The following is a 19,708-nucleotide window of genomic DNA, read 5'->3' as shown; positions in this document are numbered from 1 at the left end:
CATTTGAGGATATCAAGATTTGTCTATAAATTCTCATCAAGTACTATTGTTTTTGAAGAAGTGAAAGGATGACCTACTTGAAATGTAAGAATCATCTATATTTTAGATTCTGTCAGTGCTATACATTAGAAGTCCAGAGTTACAAAATATATTTGTATCATTATAAACACATTGTATCATTATAAGGATCCTATCATAAGCACCTGCTTATTACATGAGTTAAGAATATCACTTGCCTAAATGTTACTCCACAAGAGACTGAGTCTCCTGCGTGTGTTTTTTGAGACAATTCACTCTTCAGCTGACTGCAATTCGTGCCTTACTCCTTAGTTCTCTGAAAGTGCTCTTGCTTTATTGTGGGTGCTGCCATCTAAAATCCAAACCTATGATTACTTGTTACTCTTTATCTCATTTGATGGATCCGCAGCCGATTTTTTTGTGCCTTCTTACTCTGGATCATACATCTATGCTTTGTACATGCTCTCCACTGCCTGGAATGCCCCCAACCTCATCTGCTTGGCAAACTCATGCTCATTTTTGAAGATGTATCTCAATCAACTTATCTTCTTTGAAGCCTTTCTCTCCCTATTCTGGGAAGAACCAGCTTCTCTCTTCTTTGTACTAATGTTATGCCAATATACAACAAAGGTAAGTTATTTATTATATATCACATTTTTTTTTGCATATCTATCACCTACTGAGAATTTATTGTTGATAAGAATTTTGTCTTTCTAAATTTTTATATTCTTAGACATTGTCTAGTGCTCTCAATAAATGTCGAATGAATGAAAATATGGGATTTAATTTCTGGCCCCAACACCAAAGTTATAAAAAGCTTTTGACCTATGCATATGAAAGGCTCTTTGAAATGGCTTCCTGGGTAGTAATGGGATTGGAAGGTAAGTTCAGAGGATTCCATGAATCCTATGAAGGAAATTTGTGTAAATATGGTATGAATCAAGCTGTGTTTTGGTTTAAATTAATTCATCCAATTAAGAGATGTTAATTAGGTCAACCTGCCAGCAAGGGGTTTAGAACTGGTATTACAGTGACTGGTTTCTTCTTTATCATAAAATGTTTAGCTTGCATAGTCTCTAGACACACTAATGAATTGAAATTTGTACAGCAGCCCATGGATTGATTGAATTGCCAAAACTTCAAATACATTAAAAATATGGCTCATAACTTTTTGCTACCTTATAATTTTTTATTGAAAAAATGATTTAATAGCAAAATTAAAAAAGACAGTAGAGAAATAATATCACTGATAAGTCTGTCATCTTAAGCAAGAGACATTTTAATTGTACACATACATTATCCTTTCATGCATACATATTTTTATGTAGTTGCAATCATGGCATATTTTTCATTTTTTTATGGATTTTCTATATGTGATATCTATCTCTATCTCTATCTATCTATCTATCTATCTATCTATCTATCTATCAATCAATGTTTACCAAAATATATTTTACAGAATGCTAGTTTCTTGGGACTTTAACTGATGTTGTTGGGAGAAATTAACACATCTCTGAGGTCAGATAAGTTTGAGAGATTGTAAAAGTAAGCATATTCCTTTACTATAGGATTTCTCAAAGCCTATAATATTATATTTTAAGAAAAAGATGAGACTATGACATACTTTCTTTAAATTAATTTTAACATGAAACTTTTATAAAAATAAACAATGAAGTATTTGTTCCACAGGTGTTAGATAGAACATACTTTGGAAATCACTAATGGGTAGTATTCTGTGGTGTTGAGATAATACTAACCTATTCCTCTAATGTTGAACAATGGTATCCAGTTACATTTGGCACAAACCCAAGATCCTTCACATGACTTATGAGTCTGTATGATCTGGTCCCTCTTGGCTTATCTTCCACTATTTTTCAACCACTCTGGTTCTTGAACTTACTAAGCAATTTCTCATTTGCAGGTGGGGCTTCTGCATGTGATTTGTTTTGGCTTTTACAGATAAAAACACATGTATCATATTTCTTTTCATTGAGTTAGTTCCTAATTTACTACCCATCTTCAGGAAATATAATTAGTAACTTAAAGAAACATAGTACTATTGGTTTCATCTTCAGCCAGCACTATGTTGTGTAGTATTTCCCTGTCTTTTTAGTAACTGCCAATCATATTTTACTATTATGGATGTTAACCTAGGCTAACATGATAGATCATAATGCCAAATATCAGTGACTTTCAGACCAGTTATTCTATTCCCTTGGTTGATAAGACTGATTGAATGACAGTCAGCTTTCTCCTTTCAGGGATTTTCAGAATATGTTTTACTTTGTTACACATCGTAGCTCATGAGTGACAATTTTGTTTAGTGTGACAAGGAAGTGGCAATGTGCCCTCTTCCACACTCTTGAAGGCTGATGGTGCTCTAAAGGAAGTGAAGGATGACAGTTGACCTAGTTAAAGCATCCTCTCAAGAATGCAAAATGAGACCAGGGTATATACATGCTTCTCTGTGTTTTACTCCTACTCAGGAATTTTATCAGTAAATAGGATGAAATCATAGGACTATTTATCAAAAGTGTTTAAGTGACCCAAAATTATAAAAGTGGTTTTGGTCCAATCCATTGATTATATGTATATTTATTATGGTGACATTGGTTAACGAAATTCAGTAAGTCTTAAGTGTGTAATTCAATAGTAAATCATATATATTTTGCATCGTATGTTCACTGCAATAGTTAGTGAACATACACTAGTTCTAACAATAGAACTAACAAGTTAGATTTTTTTCTGTCACCCAGTAGAGAGATTGCTGGATAATATGGTAGATTAAGTCTTAGTTTTTAAAGGAAACTCCATACTGTTTTCCATAGTGGCTGTACCAATTTTCAGTCCCACCAGCAGTGTATGAGGGTTCTTTTTTCTCCACATCCTCTCCAACATTTGTTATTACTTGTCCTATTGATTATAGCTATTCTAACAGGTGTGAGATGGTATCTCATTGTGGTTTTGATTTGCATTTCCCTAATAGCTAGTGATGTTGAACATCTTTCCATATATTTGTTGTCTACTTGTATGTCCTCTAGGGAGAAGTGTCTTTTCTGGCCCATTTTTCGATCAGATCATTTTGTTGTTGTTGTTGTCACTGAGTTGTGTGAGTTCTTTGTATATTTTGGATATTAGGGCCTTATCAGAGGCGTCGCTTGCAAATATGTTTTCCCATTGGAATGGTTGTCTCTTTACCTTGTTGATGGTTTCTTTTGCTGAGCAGAAGCTTTTTAGTTTGATGTAGTCCTATTCATTTATTTTAGATTTTACTTCCCTTGCCCGGAAGGTCAAATTCATAAAATTCTCTTTAAGTCCAAGGTCTTTGAGTTTAGTTCCTATGTTTTCTTCTATGCATTTTATTGTTTCAGGTCTTATACTCAGGCCCTTAATCCATTTTGAGTTAATTTTGGTGTGTGGTAATAGACAACAGTCTAGTTTCATTCTTTTGCAGGCAGCTTTCCAGTTTTGCCAGCACCATCTATTAAAGAGGCTTTCCTTTCTCCACTGTATGTTTTTGGATTATTTTTGTGAAAAATTATTTGCTTGTATAAATATGAATTTACTCTCGATTCTGTTCTATTGGTCTGTGTGTCTGCTTTTTCTGCCAATACCATGCCATTTTGATTATTGTCACTTTGTAGTATTCTTTGAAGTCAAGCAGAATGATGCCTCCAGCCTTGTTCTTTTTTCTCAGGATGGCTTTGGCAATTCAGGGTCTTTTTTGCTTCCATACAAATCTGATGATTTTTTTTATCTATTTCTTTAAAAAATGCCAATGGAATTTTATTGGGGATTGTATTAAATCTGTATAATGTTTAAGGTAATAAGGTCATTTTAGCTATGTTGATTTTTCCAATCCAAGAACATGGAATATCTTTCCATTTCTTTGTATCTTCTTTGATTTCTTTTAATAGGGTCTTGTAGTTTTCAGGTCCTTCACATATTTATTTATTTATTAGGTCCTTCACATATTTCATTAGATTTATTCCTAGGTATTTTATTCTTTTTGTTGTAGTTGCAAAAGGAATTATTTTCCACCTCTTTTTTTGACAGTTTATTAGTAAAGTATAGGAACGCTATGGATTTTTGAACATTGATTTTGTGTCCAGAAATTTTACCGTATTTGCTTATTGTTTCTGGTAGTGTTCTTGTGGAGATGTTAGGGCTTTCTATACAGAGAATCATGTCATCTGCAAATAGTGACAGTTTGACTTCTTCATTTCCTATTTGGATACCTTTTATATCTTTTTCTTGCCTGATTGCATTCGCTAAGAACTCCAATGTTATATTAAATAACACCGGAGATATTGGACAGCCTTGTCTTGTTCCAGATCTTAGAGGAAAAGTTTTTAGTTTTTTACCATTCAGTATAATGTTGGCAGAGGGTTTGTTTATGGCCTTTCTTATGTTAGGGTACTTTCCTTCTACATCAATTGTGTTAAGTGTTTCGATCATAAATGGATGCTGTATCTTGTTGAAGGCTTTTTCTGCATCTATTGATATAATCATATGATTCTTATATTTTAATTTGTTTATATGGTATATCACATTATTGAGTTGCATATATTGAGCCATCACTGTGTCCCTAGAATGAGCCCATTTGATCGTGGTATATAATCTGTTTAATACGTTGCTGTATTCAGTTTGCTAGTAGTATCTCATTTAAGATTTTTAGCTCTGTGTTCATAAGAGATAGTGGTCTGTAGTTTCTTTTTTTGTGTGTTATCTTTACCAGGTTTTGGTATAAGGGTAATATTGGCCTCACAAAACAAGTTAGGAAGCACTGCTTCCTCTTAGATTTTTTGGAAGAGTTTGAGGAGAATAGGTATTAAATCTTTTTTGAATGTTTGATAGAATTCACTAGTGAAGCCATATTGTCCTGGACTTTTACTTTTTTGATAGTGTTTTGATGACTGTTTCCATTTCCATACTGTTGATTGGTCTCTTTAGATTTTCCAGTTCTTCTTGATTCAGTCTAGGAAGGACGTGGATTTCTAAGCACAACCCACTGATTTTATTGATAAGCAATGGGAGACCCTGAATTGGGGTCACTGCATACTTCAAGAGGCGCCGTCTGCGTATATGTGTGAATGGAATACCATGGAATTGTTCAACATGGCAGTCCTGTTCAGAGAAGTTGAGAGACTTGCCCAAGGCCTTCATGGTCTCAGGCTGCTTCTCATATATGTTTGCTGATAGAATCAATAATTAAACATTTTTGACTGGCTTGAGAGATGGTAAAATTAATGTAAAGAAAAAAGTACAAAGCATTCAATTTAGGTTTTGAAATCAAAAACATCATTTGAGGGTGTTTAAATTAGAAAAGTCTTGGTGAGAAGTCAGTTAACCACAGTGCTGTTAAGTAACCCAAAGGTCATAGCTGTGAAATGGTCTAGTTGGAATCCTAGGCTGAAGTAATAGATATAGAACTTCCTTCCTTCATCCCTCCCTCCCTTCTTTCCTTTTTTCCTTCCACATTTATTGAGTACCCTGGCAATGTCCTAGACTCTTGGAATTCAAAAACGAAAAATTTATGATTTCTTTTAGGAGACTTGCTCTTAAGGGGAGCAAACACGAATACAAATAAATTACTGTATAGTATGACAGTTGTAGCAATAGAAGTATGTAGAGAGCATAGATAGAGCAATTAAATTTAATTAATACTGGCTTCAAGGACCCTCTATGTGCTCGAGACATACCTGTGTCTTGTGGAAACTAAGCACGTAATTACATGTGTTTAAGTCTTTTGATGGGAAAGCACAGCTACCATGAGAGTGAGAGTCAGGAGAAGAGAAAGCCTTCCCTAAAGAAATGATGTTTGAACTAAGACTGAATTAAGTTACAAGTTAATCAAGCATGAAGAGCAGAAGAGCAGTCCAGACAAATGTCACAGATGAGCTGGGTATTGTCAGATTTTCCTTGAAATTTAATATCTTTCACAATAGGTAATGTTTTTTTTTTTTTTTTGCACAAATTGAGTATGATTATACTTCAAGTTGCTCTCATATTTGTTGGAAAGAGAAATAACTCAAGAAACACACAGTCAGCAAACATAGAAAGTCATGTTTGTTTTGGCAATGTTGGCCTTACTTACAGTCAGAATACTGGTCTTGTCTGTTGTTTGACTTAAAGGGTTAGAGGTGAACCTCCACTCACATAGACACTTATTTCATAGGGTATAATTTCTCTCAAGAGCTTCACATAAAATTTACCTATTCTAAGAGGATATATCTTATAATACATTACTGAGAGTGAGTGCAGTAGATTGCTTTTTGAAGAAAGGGAAAGGAAAGAATGGTCAGGAACTTGGGATGGAGAAAATAGAAATTAAAGGAGAACGAAGACATTTAATGGTGTGGTGAGTCCACAGAAACAGAAGGTCTTGGAGGTGGATGGCAATGTCTTCTAGACTCAAATTGTCTAGAGCTGACCTTGAGGACTGAGTTAAAAAAAATATTGAAAACAAACGATTTTCAGAAATGTTCTGAATATAGGAATGGTCTGTGAGGAAGAATGAAAGATCTACCTTGCAAAACCCACTCAGCGAGACTTCTTTGTCTAGTCCACCCCCCTCACATTAATTACTTTTTCTTCTGTTATATAGCGGATATTACATAATGTATTATATGTGCATTTGCATCTCCTTGTCTTCTATCCTTCTCTGAATTACTTGTTAACATTTATCCTCTCAGGATTTTCAGCATCTAGCTCAGTACCTGAGATCTGGATGAATTAAAGAATAATTTTGAGGGAATGGAAAAGGGAGGAATGATTTAGATAGAGTTTAGACAAAATATAAAAATGTTATGGAAAACGGAGAAAGAAGGGTCAAGTAAGAAGAGTTATGATAGCATCTAAAAGGGGCTTGACTCAGGTTGGGGCATCTGAGGAAGTTCCCTGAGGAAGTGATATTGAATTGAGATCTGAAAGATGAATAGATATTAACTACTTGAGGAGGCAGCCAAGGCGAGGCTTATGGGTGGTAACAGAGATGACTTAACATATAACTAGATAAATAGATAACAGATGAATAGAAGGTGAAACCAATAGAACTTCATTATTTCATTTGACACTTGTCTTATTTCAGATATCCCTTTAGTTCTGGAGAAGTGTTGGTGAATGAGAGAGATTCCAACATTTAGAGGGCTTACATCATTATAGAGGAGGGAGATAGGTACACAATCATGCAAATGGATTATTTCTTGATGGCTTCAGAGAGGGAAATGAAAAGATGTCTTCCAGGTTTTAGGTTGGGCAACTGGATGGTTGCTGGTGCCATTCACCAACATGGGAAATGTCCAGGAAGAGTATGAGTTTGGTTTTGCAAATGCTTTTGAAGTGCCTTTGAGATTAACAAGTAGATCTCAAGTAGTCAGTTGTATATGTGGGTTTGAGTTTCAACATTGTCTGGGCCTGAGATATACATTCTGTAGTCAGTGATGCATAGATAATAATTAAAGCCACAGGCATGGTTAGAACAGCTCTTATGCTTGTAGAAGCCATGAACTGTACAACTTGAGGGGTGAGCCATTTACACAGATTTTGGTGTAAATAGCGTCTTCTGGAACTATGCAAAGTGGTAACCATGAATGTGGAAAGGTGACCTCGAGAAAGAATATAGAGTGAGAAGAAAAGTGAGCTTTTAGGACAAAATTTTGAATAGCTTCAACATTTGAAGGCCAGGCATAGAGGAAAGAACTATTAAGTAAGAGTGCAGAGAAGCAGCAGAGAGCAGTGAGGAACACCAGGAGACAGATGTCAATGAAGCCAAAGGGAAGAGAGGGCTTCGAGGGAAAGAGTGGTCAGTCACCAGAGTCAACTGCTGCTGAAAAATCTAGTAGGATGAGGTCTGGATTTATGGTCATCTCAGGTATTGGTAGCCTTAATAAAAGCTGTTTTGGTGGAGCATCAAGGCCAGATTGGAAGGAGTTCAGGAGTGAGTGGGAGGTGAGCAAAATGTAGACAACTGACATGTCTTACGATGTGACATTTGAAAAATATCCTCACCTAACAATGCAGGATGAGCCCCAAGTTGGGGTGATTCAGCTCAGAGGGAGGTGATACTTTGCAATAACCCTAATTTGGAGGTGTTGGGCTTAGTAGTGGTGAGGTTTCTGAGCAGTAGGTTTTTCTTCTTCCTCTTTCTCTGCCATTTTATTTTCTGGAATATGACATTAATTAGAATAGCAGTATCTGAGGTGACAAGAGTTTTTTTGGAAAAGGGGCTGGAATTTCTAATACACACACATCGAGTTGATTCTAATGTTCTATTCAAACAGCACTAATAAATTTGGAAAACATGGTGCACAGAACTTTTGGAAAATCCTTCACTGATGTAAGGAACATATTCCTCAATTTTTTTTTTGTAAATATGCCCTATTATTCTTGCTCAGTATATCCATTGCCCTTTAAGATGTATTAATCTTCTGATCACTTGCAGCTTTTAGCTCTCAGCTTCTTTAATAGAAATGCATGTGGGAACTAGTATTCCCTTAGTGAGAATTAGTTCAGGGAAAGAGTCTAGAGAGCTTAGTGACTTTAGAACATACTAACTGAGACTGGAAAGTCCCCTGCTTGCCCTTGTCCTTATGGTTTCTGTGTATTACCTCTGCCCTGCAGGAGTGTCATCTAAGACCTCCTCTCTGAATCTGTAGCATGGAACTGCCTGCCAGAATCCTTTTTAGAGAGAGCCCCAAGAACTGGAATTTATGCAAGTTCAGAAAAGGGTCTTTTAAGTCTATTTTCAGAGACATTTCCTAAGAAATTTAAAAAAATGTCTTTGCTCTTCATGCATGCTTGAGATAGACCATTGTCAAAATTCGGTATGTTGCAATATAATTCACTGGAAGGAAAATATGCTAGCAACAGTATTTCCAAGCAAGAAGCCTGGCACTAATTATTGCCTTCTCCTTAATGCCTCCATTTGCCAGGTCTAACATGTTTTAACCTTATACAGAATAATTGTGACACCGAATGTTACTCTCATTAACACAAAACTTGTGAATTCAGGAATTCACCACTAAGTATATCTAAGCAATGTTAAAAACGTGAACATATATTTGCTCTTTTAATATAATTCTGTGCACACAAAGAATTGATAACCTGAAAAAAGGAAGGATATATATATAATAGCAATTATATATATATACACACATATATAATAGTAATTATATATATACATACATATATATAATAGTAATACAAAACAAAAAATTCAAGGTAAAAGGGATATTGTTTTCTTGTTCAAAAAGAGAATAAGAGTCAACAGAATCTTCAGTTTCATACATAGGTTCACTGGAGGCAGTTCTCCCCAGCTAGCCCTCCCTCAGTTTGTAAAGAATTAGTGTTTGGAAAAGCCATAGGGGTGGGACCCCTTCTGACTCTTTGGGAGCAACTGAGAAGCTAATGAAAAAGAGAAAGCTCTTGTCTTGAGGAATCCTATTGACAGTATGCCTAATAGAATAAAGGTCAACATATGTTTATTTTTCAGTCTCTGAATATTTCCATCTATTATGGACTATGTGTTCCTATTTGCATTCTTTATTTTTAGAATGGAAATCTCTCAAGAGTAAAGTATTATTCTTTCAAGGAAAACATTGCAACAGCCCTCAGGATGGACTCTTATTTTTGTTTTCTCACTATTGCTTTTACCATTTGCTTCTCTTGTATTCTCTCTTTGAATGGTCAAATGTCAAGCTTTGTAGGAGTTTCTGCACAGGAAGCTTTAGTATACTAAATTAGTGACAGTCAGGCTATCAGTCAGCTGAAACTGGAACAACTATTACAGGTTGCTGCTGTCGAAATACTTTGGGGATGACATCTCAATGAGACCTCCAAGCAGTGCCTCAGTCATCTGAAATCTTTTTTCAAGTACCGATGTTGTCATTAAGGAATTCACTGACCTGCATGTTTAGAACTATTAAGAGATTTTAAGCAATATTGCACACATAGAGTTGAGAAGTTGAAGAAGCAAAGAAGGAAGGCCCATTCAATATTTTAAAAATTCTTTTTTTCTGAATGTAAGAACAATACTTGCTTATTGTAGACAACTTGGAAGAGATCCATTTAATATTAAGAGAAAAGAATTCCTTTTGTGGAGACTGTTTTTTATGGTCTGCATGTGTTCTTGGGGCCTTGACTTAATGCCGATATAGGACAACCGTATCCCACGCCACTGCCCTCTCTACTCTGCACCTCTGCTCCAGTTTTCTTTCCTTTCACAACATGATAAAGCAAAACCACATGTTATTTGTGTGGTCAAGTTAAAGGCAAGACTACCTCACCAAAATAAAAGAACTGCAAGTGAAATGTAATAAACCAGTCTTATGGTTTTCTTTTCTTTTAAGCTGTTCATAGCAAGTTTGAAGTAACCAGTGTGAGCCAGTGGTCATATCTCTAGTCATCTGTGTTCTCTGTGGACTGATTGCCCCCAAGGCTGGCTTTCAATCCACTGGAGAAAATTTATCCCAAACAATAATATTTTTGACTTTCCAAGTTCCTTTTCAACTACACCTTGATTTATTGATGTTGAATATGTTTATTCAGTGTGTTTACATTGGTGTTAGAGCTGTCTGTGTGAATAAACTTGACCAGGTTATGAATTATACATTATTCATTCTCCATATTTTCTCTTAACAATCATTTTCTTTTTCTAAATCCAGCTTATAATATGCAGGTGTACCCAACATCGCTTGTCTTCAGACATGTTTAAATCTCTTCTGTCTTACACACACACACACACACACACACACACACATCTGTTTACATGCACCAACTAAAAAGAACTCTTTGGCTAATGTCTTTTATGTCTCCTTCTTGGATTGTGACAGAATGAAAAATTTTAATATAAGAACACTTCAAGTTTTTAAAACCTGTCTCCCTTCTTGCAGGATCCTGCTTTTCTGGGCCTGGGGGAAGAGAGATGAACAATCCCAGGGGCACTGGAGTCAAGGGCAAGAAGAGAATTAGGGATTAAATACTTGGGAGAGAGGTTTGGGAGACATTTTAGTATGTGAAGGCAATAGAGGGACAAGGAAGAAGGTGATATTAAGAAGTGTAGATGGGATATATTTATGCCCTTCATGCTGTTTGCATTATTTTGAAAGTATTTTTGGTTGCATGAGTTGTGATTCAACCACAAGGATGGAGGTCTAATAAGCCTTATAGAGATATATGGTACATCTATCCTTCTATTCATATTAACCACATTGCATAATGTAAATGCATATTACGGTGACTGTGGGAATGAGTGGGGTGGAGGGCTCACATGCACCATGCCTTGAACTTTGATCCTCTAGGTCTGTGTTTACTACCGCAGACCCTGGAGCCATACCTCTATGTTTTCTTCCATGCTCTGGCTTGTACCACCTGCAGAGTTCCATAGAGTCGAGCTTGTGCCATGAGAATAATACTGAAGAACATTTGCCAACACTTTAAGCTCTGTGCTGTGAATAACACCTGGCCACTATGTGAATGGAGGGGAGCTCACATGTTCTCAGTGGCCCAAAGCCAATGCAGTTTCCCTGACACAGAGGCTGGAATTGAGCCTTTGAAAGGCTCTGATTATATGATCCAAGTGGGCACCATTTTTGCCTTCCCGGAGTTCATAGTTAGCTTCTAAACTGTGACCCGAGGTGTCCCCCACCCAAAGAGCGGGCACCTCCGTCATTCCTGTTGATCCTTAGGTCACTCTTTGCCATCATCATCAAGATTCCAGAGGCTCTGTCCTCGGGTGGCAGCCTCTCCCATCTTCATCTTCATCTCCTCCCTCTCCTCCACGTCCATTGATGCAGTATGCTTGATTAGCTGTTAAAAAAGAAGAAGTTATAAGATTTTCTATGGTTTCTTACAATATCTAGATGATTGAGATATATGGCTCATAAATATGTAACATATAATATTTATATATATTCATACATACTCCAAATATTTTTGTGTGTGAAGTAGAAAAGTGTTTCATATATTTTTTATATATTTACATATACATATGTTGATACATAATATTTTGTATGTCAATATATTTCAATACATATTTGTATATGTTATTATACTTATAAATATATTTTTAAAATGCTTTCTTCTCTATTTTCCATCTTCTTTTTTCATACTGTCTGAAGATTTCTTGAATTTTAACTTTTAACCCTTTTAATGAGTTTTTCATTCCTGCTATCACATTTTTAATTTCTAAGACTTTCTTTTGTTCTCTGACTACTTTAAAAAAAATCAAGCAACATTCTTCCTTATCTTTCTGAGGTTATCACTGATAGATTTTTTTTGGTGTGTGTGTGCGTGCGAAGCTTTTCTTTCTTGCAGTCTGTTTCCTCCAAGGTACTATTTTCTTTTTGTTTATTTTGTATTTGTTTTTCATAATATAAGTTCTCCTCCAATGTCTGTTAATTGCCTGCTCATATGCAAATATAGGGCATCAGAAGCAGATTCGAAACTGTGTGTGTGTGTGTGTGTGTGTGTGTGTGTGTGTATGTGTGTGTGAGTGATACACTTGAGGATGATCTGGCTGGGCTGTCCACAGGGTGAATTTCTGATGTTAATAACTTTAGGTTTTTCTCTTGGGCTGCTTGGATTTCCCAGAGAAAGCTCTTTCAGCCTCCTGTCAGAGGGGCTGAGTCTGGCTGTTAGTGTCATGGGAGCTGAGCGAGAAACGATCCTGTGAGTCTCAACATCTTCCTGTTTTGACTTCATCTTCCTGTTTTCAGTTTGGTGCACCCGCCCTCAGTGGTGCTGTGTCACAATCCAGAGATCTGTTTTTCCCTCTCTAGGGAAAAGCCTTTGTCATCTGAGGGGAAGGTGTGGGATCTGAAGACCTTTAAGCAAATCTGTTTTAGCCTGTCCTTCTCTATTTTCAAAGATGCCCAAATCTTTTGTGGGTTCTGAGGTATAAATTGGGTTGCTTCTGGGCTTTCCCCCAATGCCAGGTTAGGATTCAGTTTTCCTTGTACTGTGATGTCAGTTAACATATTTTCCTCAGCTTTCTAGTTTCCAATTTTTTTGCTGTTGTCACCTCTCCCATCTTCACATTTATCTTTAAGGGCTTATGCCTGAAAGAAAGTCTCTTTAGTGTTATTTTAGTAGGGTTTTGGGATAAAGTAAACTTTTTAGTATAAGTCCAGTCCGTCATTTTCAACAGAAAACTTTTTACAGAGATTTTATTTGTGTCCCCCTCCCCTGTTTTTGCTAGTCTGATGCCATGCTGTGCCTTTTTAAGACTGGGGCCTGGACGTTGGGCCAAGCTCATGCAAATGTTTTCACCTCAGTGTGAATTATTTTTAACTTGGTTCTCACTTTAATCCCTCAAACTAATACATTCTAGTTGAGTTGCTCCACTTATTTTTCAGACATGACCCTGGAAGTCTGAATTCTGTGGACACAGCTTAGATTCAAACTAGAACTGCTTTCCCTCATCGTAGCCTCCTCTCTTACTAGAGGAGTTTAAACTGATCATGGTGTTACACCGTTGGTTCATAATGGAAGTATGTTTTCCCCTTAGTTATGGGTCACTGCACAGGTACTGCGTATTCTGGGGCTCATTAGTAGGAATCTGGCTGGAGATATTCTGATTTTCTAGAACGTTTTTTCAAAAGATACATTGTTATGACAAGAGATTCATGCTAAATACTGTGTTATATGCTAAAGCTGTAGTTATTTTCTGAATTGTATCTTCAAAGTATTCATGCTGACATGAATATATATATATATATATATATATATATATATATATATAGCCTCGAATGCTTGAATGGCTGGTATAATATAGTATTCGGAAAACATAATATTAAATCTAGAGAGATCTATATAAAAATTTAAGACTATCAACTCTGGTGCTTATAGCCTGCAGAAATCTTGGTCTTTTGTATGACATAAAGCTGCCAAAAAGATATCCAGAGATGTTTTATCTTAGTGTTTTCACATGTACATCAAAAGAATATGAATGCTTCCAAGACGTTGTCTGTTTTGTTGAATTTAACAGCTTTGCATCCCGAGTCAGCAAGCTGTAGTTGAGTTGTGCTGATATGCATGCTGACACATAAGTTAAACCAGAAGTTAAGACTCTAGCACTCAGATACATCCCATCACAGACATTTCTCATCTAAATTCAGAGCCAAGGTGGCCCCTGCAGGCCTTCCCTAAGCTTCCCTTCTGGCTATGATGCAAGACTAGTCATTTTACAATCTTAGGTTAATAGCACTGTCCATGTAGTTGAGACATGACACTTGATAAATTTCCAAAGCCTAAGGCTGTAATCTGTATCATTATCGCTGGAGTAGTAACAGGTGATGTCGTTGTGGTGGGCAAGCTTTTTGTCTGCCTGTGGGTACCATTCCTTCCCAATTCTTGGGCCTTGAGGTTCTGATGGGGCTGCTTCCAACCTCTGAACTCAGAGGTGGGCACACAACCCAGGCCTGGACCATTGAAGTAGTCCATCCTCCTAACTGCTGTGATAGCTCAGGAGTGGACACCTGGCTCAGCTCTGGAGTTTGCTCACGCTGTGTGGGATGAGGTGCAGTCTTCTTGACGGCTCATTAGCTATAAAGACAGTATAAGTCTAAAGCTGCCAGGGGCTCTCTTTGCTATTCCTGGAGAGGGACAATCTGAGAAAGGATTCAAAACAGAGGAGTCATGGCTCAGTGATGGAGGAAAAATGATAGGTTCCCGATGATATTATTTATACCCTAGTAACCAGGAAAGCCCTTAAACTTTCTAATTAGGGGATTTCAATACATTCTGCTTTTAAAAGTGCTGCAATTGAAAGGGCCTTGACTAACATGGTTACATTGGTCTCCAAAAACTGTAATTTTTCTGCCAGCCTATGTTCATTGGTTAGATTTCAGATGGTAATCAAGTTGAATTATTCGACAGTCCTGTCTGTATTGATATGTTTAAGTTGATAGTGAACACCAATAATAATAAACTAACATTCTAGCTGCAAATGATTCACTCAGACAAATTGTTTACATCCCAGATCTTAGAGTCCTTGCCCATAAAGTGATGGTGAAATTACCCAGTTCATAGAAACACTGTGGTAAATACTTCGCATAAAACCTTTAGGGTTCCTGAATATACTTAATTGTTGTAGCAAAAATGAATTTACTGTCATTATAAGATGCCTGTTGACCTCTCAATCGATCACAATGCAGTAAGAATTTTCTCAAACCTTATCTAATTCTAAAATAAATTATCTAAATAGATTTTTCAGCTCAAAATCTGAGAAAAATCTATATAGTTTTATCTTTTGTGTGCTCAATTTACAGCTGTGACTTTTTCATAAAATGCTGGTGGCTAGTATTCTAGAGTTTTGGTGTGGCAATTCTTAAAATATTTAAAGAAAATGGTATATTACAATAATGTCAATAATTAATGATGACACAATACATTATTAGTGAAAGTCATTAGCATCTTCAAAGAGTAAGCATACAACAAATAAATATATTTCAGATATTGACTTGTCGAATTCTCTTCCAACCTCTCTTTTCCTGTATGCTAGAACTCTTCTTTGTCTACCTTACATTGGCCCTCTCGTCTGCCCTATTTTTTAATAACTTTATTTAATTCACATATTCATAAAAGTATACAATTTGGTGGTTTCCACCCCATTATTATTACACAGAAAATAAACTGTATTATGTTTATTTCCTTCATTGCACTTACCAAAATTTGTGATTACTATTTGTTTATTTATTATTTATGCAACATGATCCCAATCTTATGAGAAAAAATGTGTGCATTAGAAAGACAGAAACCAAAGAAGTATAAGATTACGATTGTTTACTTTCTTCCTTCATTTTTTTTTGTGTTTTCTAAAGTTTCTACACTGAACATGAAGTTTTTTTTTATTATCAGAAAGTGGAGGTCACTTTAAAAATAGCTTTCGGTGCAACTGTTTGGGTGAATATTAGCAACATAATATTTATCTAAAAAGAAGTTTCAAAAGAGAACAATGCGATATGCTTATTATAGTATCAAAGACAACCAAATTAAAATATAATTTTTGAACAAGTATAAGTATAATAAAAGTACCAAAACAAAAGCAAGGGAATGCTGAACATGGGATTTAGAATGATAATTATTTCAGGTGAGTGAAGCCGGGGGGATGTGCCATATAATTAGAGAGAGGTTGTTGTTAAGAATCTAGCTTTTATTTGTTTTGTAGGTACTTACATTTTTATTAAAATAATGAAGGGTAGGAGGAGGAGGGAGAGAGAAAGAAAGTAAGAGAAAGAGAGAGAAGGAGAAAAGAAAAATGAGTGAATAGATAGATAGATGCAGGCCATATTTTTTTTAAAAAAAACAGGCTTTAGTCTTATTCAAATTGCCTATCTTGCAGATTTAGAGCACTTTGAAAGTAGATCTTGTCACTAGGAAGTGCTGAGGTCATGAGGGCCAGAATTATAGGTTTAAGCTCTGCCCACCCCAACCGTATCTTTTCTCTGAGAGGAGCTAAAATGGGAGTATGAGCTGGTGCAGGACAGAGCTTATACTCGGTTGGGAGGCACCTGTGTGGCAGGCCAGCCCGTGCCTGTGCTGTTGAGTGGTGCCCATTCTGAATGGTTGGGACCCTGTTCTAGATGCTCAGTTTTCAACATTTCTTCTGGTCTGGACAAAGCTAATCCATTGACAGGCCAATCAACCATATTCACATGCAGCAGCATGAGTACAATCAACTTATACTTGGGCTGATAATTACAAAGAGAGAGACAAAGGAGATAATTGTAAGTTCAAAGAGATAGTACCCTTTTTTTGTGGTCAGTTAGGTCTGTATGTGAACTAAAGAATTTTAAGTCAGAAAGTGGCTCCACATTTCATCGTGCTCCCTATGTCTGCTCAGCTCTATTTTCACTGTATTTCCTGATGCGAGAGGTGTCATCACCCTCTTGTCTCTGCTACTCATTTTAGACTCATACTTTAGATGAAAAATATCTCTGGAGAGAGGAAGTAGAAAGGTGACAAAAATGCCCTTTAATAAATTTTTCCAAATATAGAACCAGGTGTCTGGAGTGGTCCTCAGAGAGCTCCCCACTCAGTGGCCCTCACTACAGATAAAGATAGAGGGGCTCGGAGCTCTGCCAGCAGTGGCTGGTCACTGCCAGGGCCTAGGTCCCCTGCCTCCCCTCCCAATGTGCTTTCCACCATACCACACGGTTTATAGCATGTATGCATATAGAGAAATATGGTTTGTAAACTTCCCGATTATGATTTATTTCATGAGCTTTACACTGCCTAATTTCAAAAATAATCTCAAACAGTTTACAAAATTATAACACCCTAAAAAAATAGAGAAAAAACAATAAAGAGGTTGGAAAGCACTTGGAGGTAAGAACCTGGCTTCTGTGATGAAGCCTGTGTAGATGGAGCTAGCATATGGGTACCCTAATATCCAAGGCAATTAAAAGTTTGGGAGTGTGTGTGTCAAAGAATGGTGAAAGCATGCACAAACACAAGTTATGTAACAGAAATATTACTGAAAAGTTGTCTGAATTGATCAGAGGGATCACTTTGTAAACTGTGTTTATGTCTGACCACGGTACTGTATACCTAAAACTAATATAAAATGGTGTTGAATGTCTATAGTAATTGAAAAATAAAAATTAAAAAAAAAGTTGTCTGAATGTCAAAACAAATCCTGTCTTCTATTGGATATATATCCAGGGTGTGCATACCTGAGAGAAGTCCTAATGAATTTCTTGAACGTTTTGCAGTCCTAGGAGCAAAAGCGCTGGGGCACCTTGACAGTAAAGTCCTTGTTGTATATGGGGGAGCTTGTAGGGTGGAAAGATGTAAAGCCTTCCTCCTTTTTCAGGCCAAGATTAGTGGAACCATCTCCATACCTCCCTCTTCTGTTACTGACACTGTGAACCTGGAAGAGAAGGACAGAAAGAGAAAGAGCACATATTGGAATTTATTAGATAAAACTATAACATGTGCTGGCAAGTGGTGGGAACTGAAATGTTGGGTTATAAAGAATCGTATTGAAGTGTTATCTGCTGTTGTACTGAACTTCGCCTGTTTTCTGTCTTCTCTTGTGAGCCAAGCTGGTATGAAGACAATAGGTCTGCACTTGACCTGGTTTGTTCTCTGGTAGCAGTGGCGTCTTTTACTCTGAATTCTGGGAATCACTGTGTCTCTTCCCCTGCTTAGTAATGTGAACTATTTTAGTAAAAATTTTTGACCTATGGTGTTTATAGATGACATTAACTCCTTGGTTTAGTTTTCTGAGACAATCTTTACATCTTAACTGGGATTTTCGTGGGGTTTGATTCCAAAGGGGAAAGTGATATGGGAATTTCAGGCTATTTCCGGATCATGGAGAAAGTAGTTTGAGGGTAAAGGACTTTCAAGCCACGCAAAGTAGTTCTGGGCTTCTACTTTGCAGGAAGCATTCTTTGGGGAGGGGTACCAATGGTGCATGCTTTTGCATAAGGTGGTCTTTTTACTCAGATGACAGGAATTCCTTTTACTCTCTGTTCTTCGATGGCCATAATTTTAGGTTAATGAAATCTTTTTGTACATTTCCAGAAATCTCAAAGGTGTGGATTCAGCCAGGATGTCAGCTTTCTTATAGGCTAAAAATGAGCTGAGATTGGGAGACGGCCCTGAATAATATCGTTATTTCTGTTAACAACAGATCGTCAGCCTCTCTCTGTTTTTCTGGACCCACTGTTCACATCTGTATCAGTCCTGGATTCACATCTTATTATGAATTGGCCACTCTGTTTGGGCATCCACTGAGTCCTACCCAGTAATTGTGTCTGAGGTGTGCTCCCTTAAGAGTCTTTGGACTTGCAGAAATTATATTTGCAGCCAGAGAATTTATAATTTGCTACATATGTCCAGTATTTTTTAGCAGCTTTCCTTCTTTCTTTTGCATTTTCCCACACCCACTCCCACTTACTGTTGGCTGCCCTCCCAGTACCTTCTCACCACCAGGGACTTATATTAATAGGCAGATTTCTGTAGGCTCTGAGAGAGAGCTCCCAGTTGCATTATTAGCCTCTTGTTTTCTTTTAGTTATTATTTTTTATTTTACTGTTCCTTTACACTTGTAGATTAATCATTAACTAGAAATCAAGGATACAATCACTGGGCCAGGAAGAAGAATCTACATTCCTTGACTACTGTAGGATGGGGAAGGAACAGAGAAACATGGGAGTGGCGAAGGTTGCAGTCTGTGGCTTCTACAGAGAGCCAATGTGGAATAAGGGCCAAGGTGAGCAGCTCAGTGATAAAGAGCATGGTATTTGGGAGTTGCACAGACCTTAACTGGAATGCTGACTCAGCCACTGATGGGCTATATGGTCTTGTGGAAGTTATCTGACATCTCCAAGCTTCAGTTACCTTTATCTCATCTGTAAAAAAATGAACTTGCAGGGTTGTTATGATAATCAAATGGGATGATGGAGATGAAAGTACGTAGTGGCGCATATAAGACACTTCATAAATATTATTTTCTCTTTCCTTTCATTATGAGGGAATGAGGGGAAAAAAGCCAAAGACACGAAAATCCCCATGTTCTATTAATAACAGCTCCCATTTTTCTTTTCCCTAATATTTTCATAATGTTTTAAACCATGTGGGTAATTGTTTCAACATTTAATTTTTCCACTGAATTATTTAATTACATTTAAGACAGGCATATATTTATTTTAAGTATGTCAGTGGAACCATTAATTTATTC

At 36.7% G+C, this 19,708-nt stretch overlaps 1 protein-coding gene across 2 annotated transcripts in view; it reads left to right on the top strand.

Moving 5' to 3' along the window:
- Positions 1–264: 264 nt before the first annotated feature.
- Positions 265–19,708, top strand: part of LOC118609352 — a 32,959-nt gene continuing 13,515 nt past the window's right edge. Inside the window, exon 1 of one of the 2 annotated variants that reach the window (XM_036228531.1) lies at positions 265–648. The gene's annotated coding sequence lies outside the window, so the exon portion shown is untranslated. Of the gene's footprint in view, positions 649–12,545; positions 12,688–19,708 lie in introns of those variants that run through there. The other variant, XM_036228532.1, reaches the window with a different exon arrangement.

The sequence above is a fragment of the Rousettus aegyptiacus genome, unplaced genomic scaffold, assembly GCF_014176215.1.
Source record: "Rousettus aegyptiacus isolate mRouAeg1 unplaced genomic scaffold, mRouAeg1.p scaffold_m13_p_11, whole genome shotgun sequence".
Classification (NCBI taxonomy): domain Eukaryota; kingdom Metazoa; phylum Chordata; class Mammalia; order Chiroptera; family Pteropodidae; genus Rousettus; species Rousettus aegyptiacus.
Note: the sequence above shows the minus strand (reverse complement) of the source record. Positions and strands in the feature narration are given on the sequence as shown.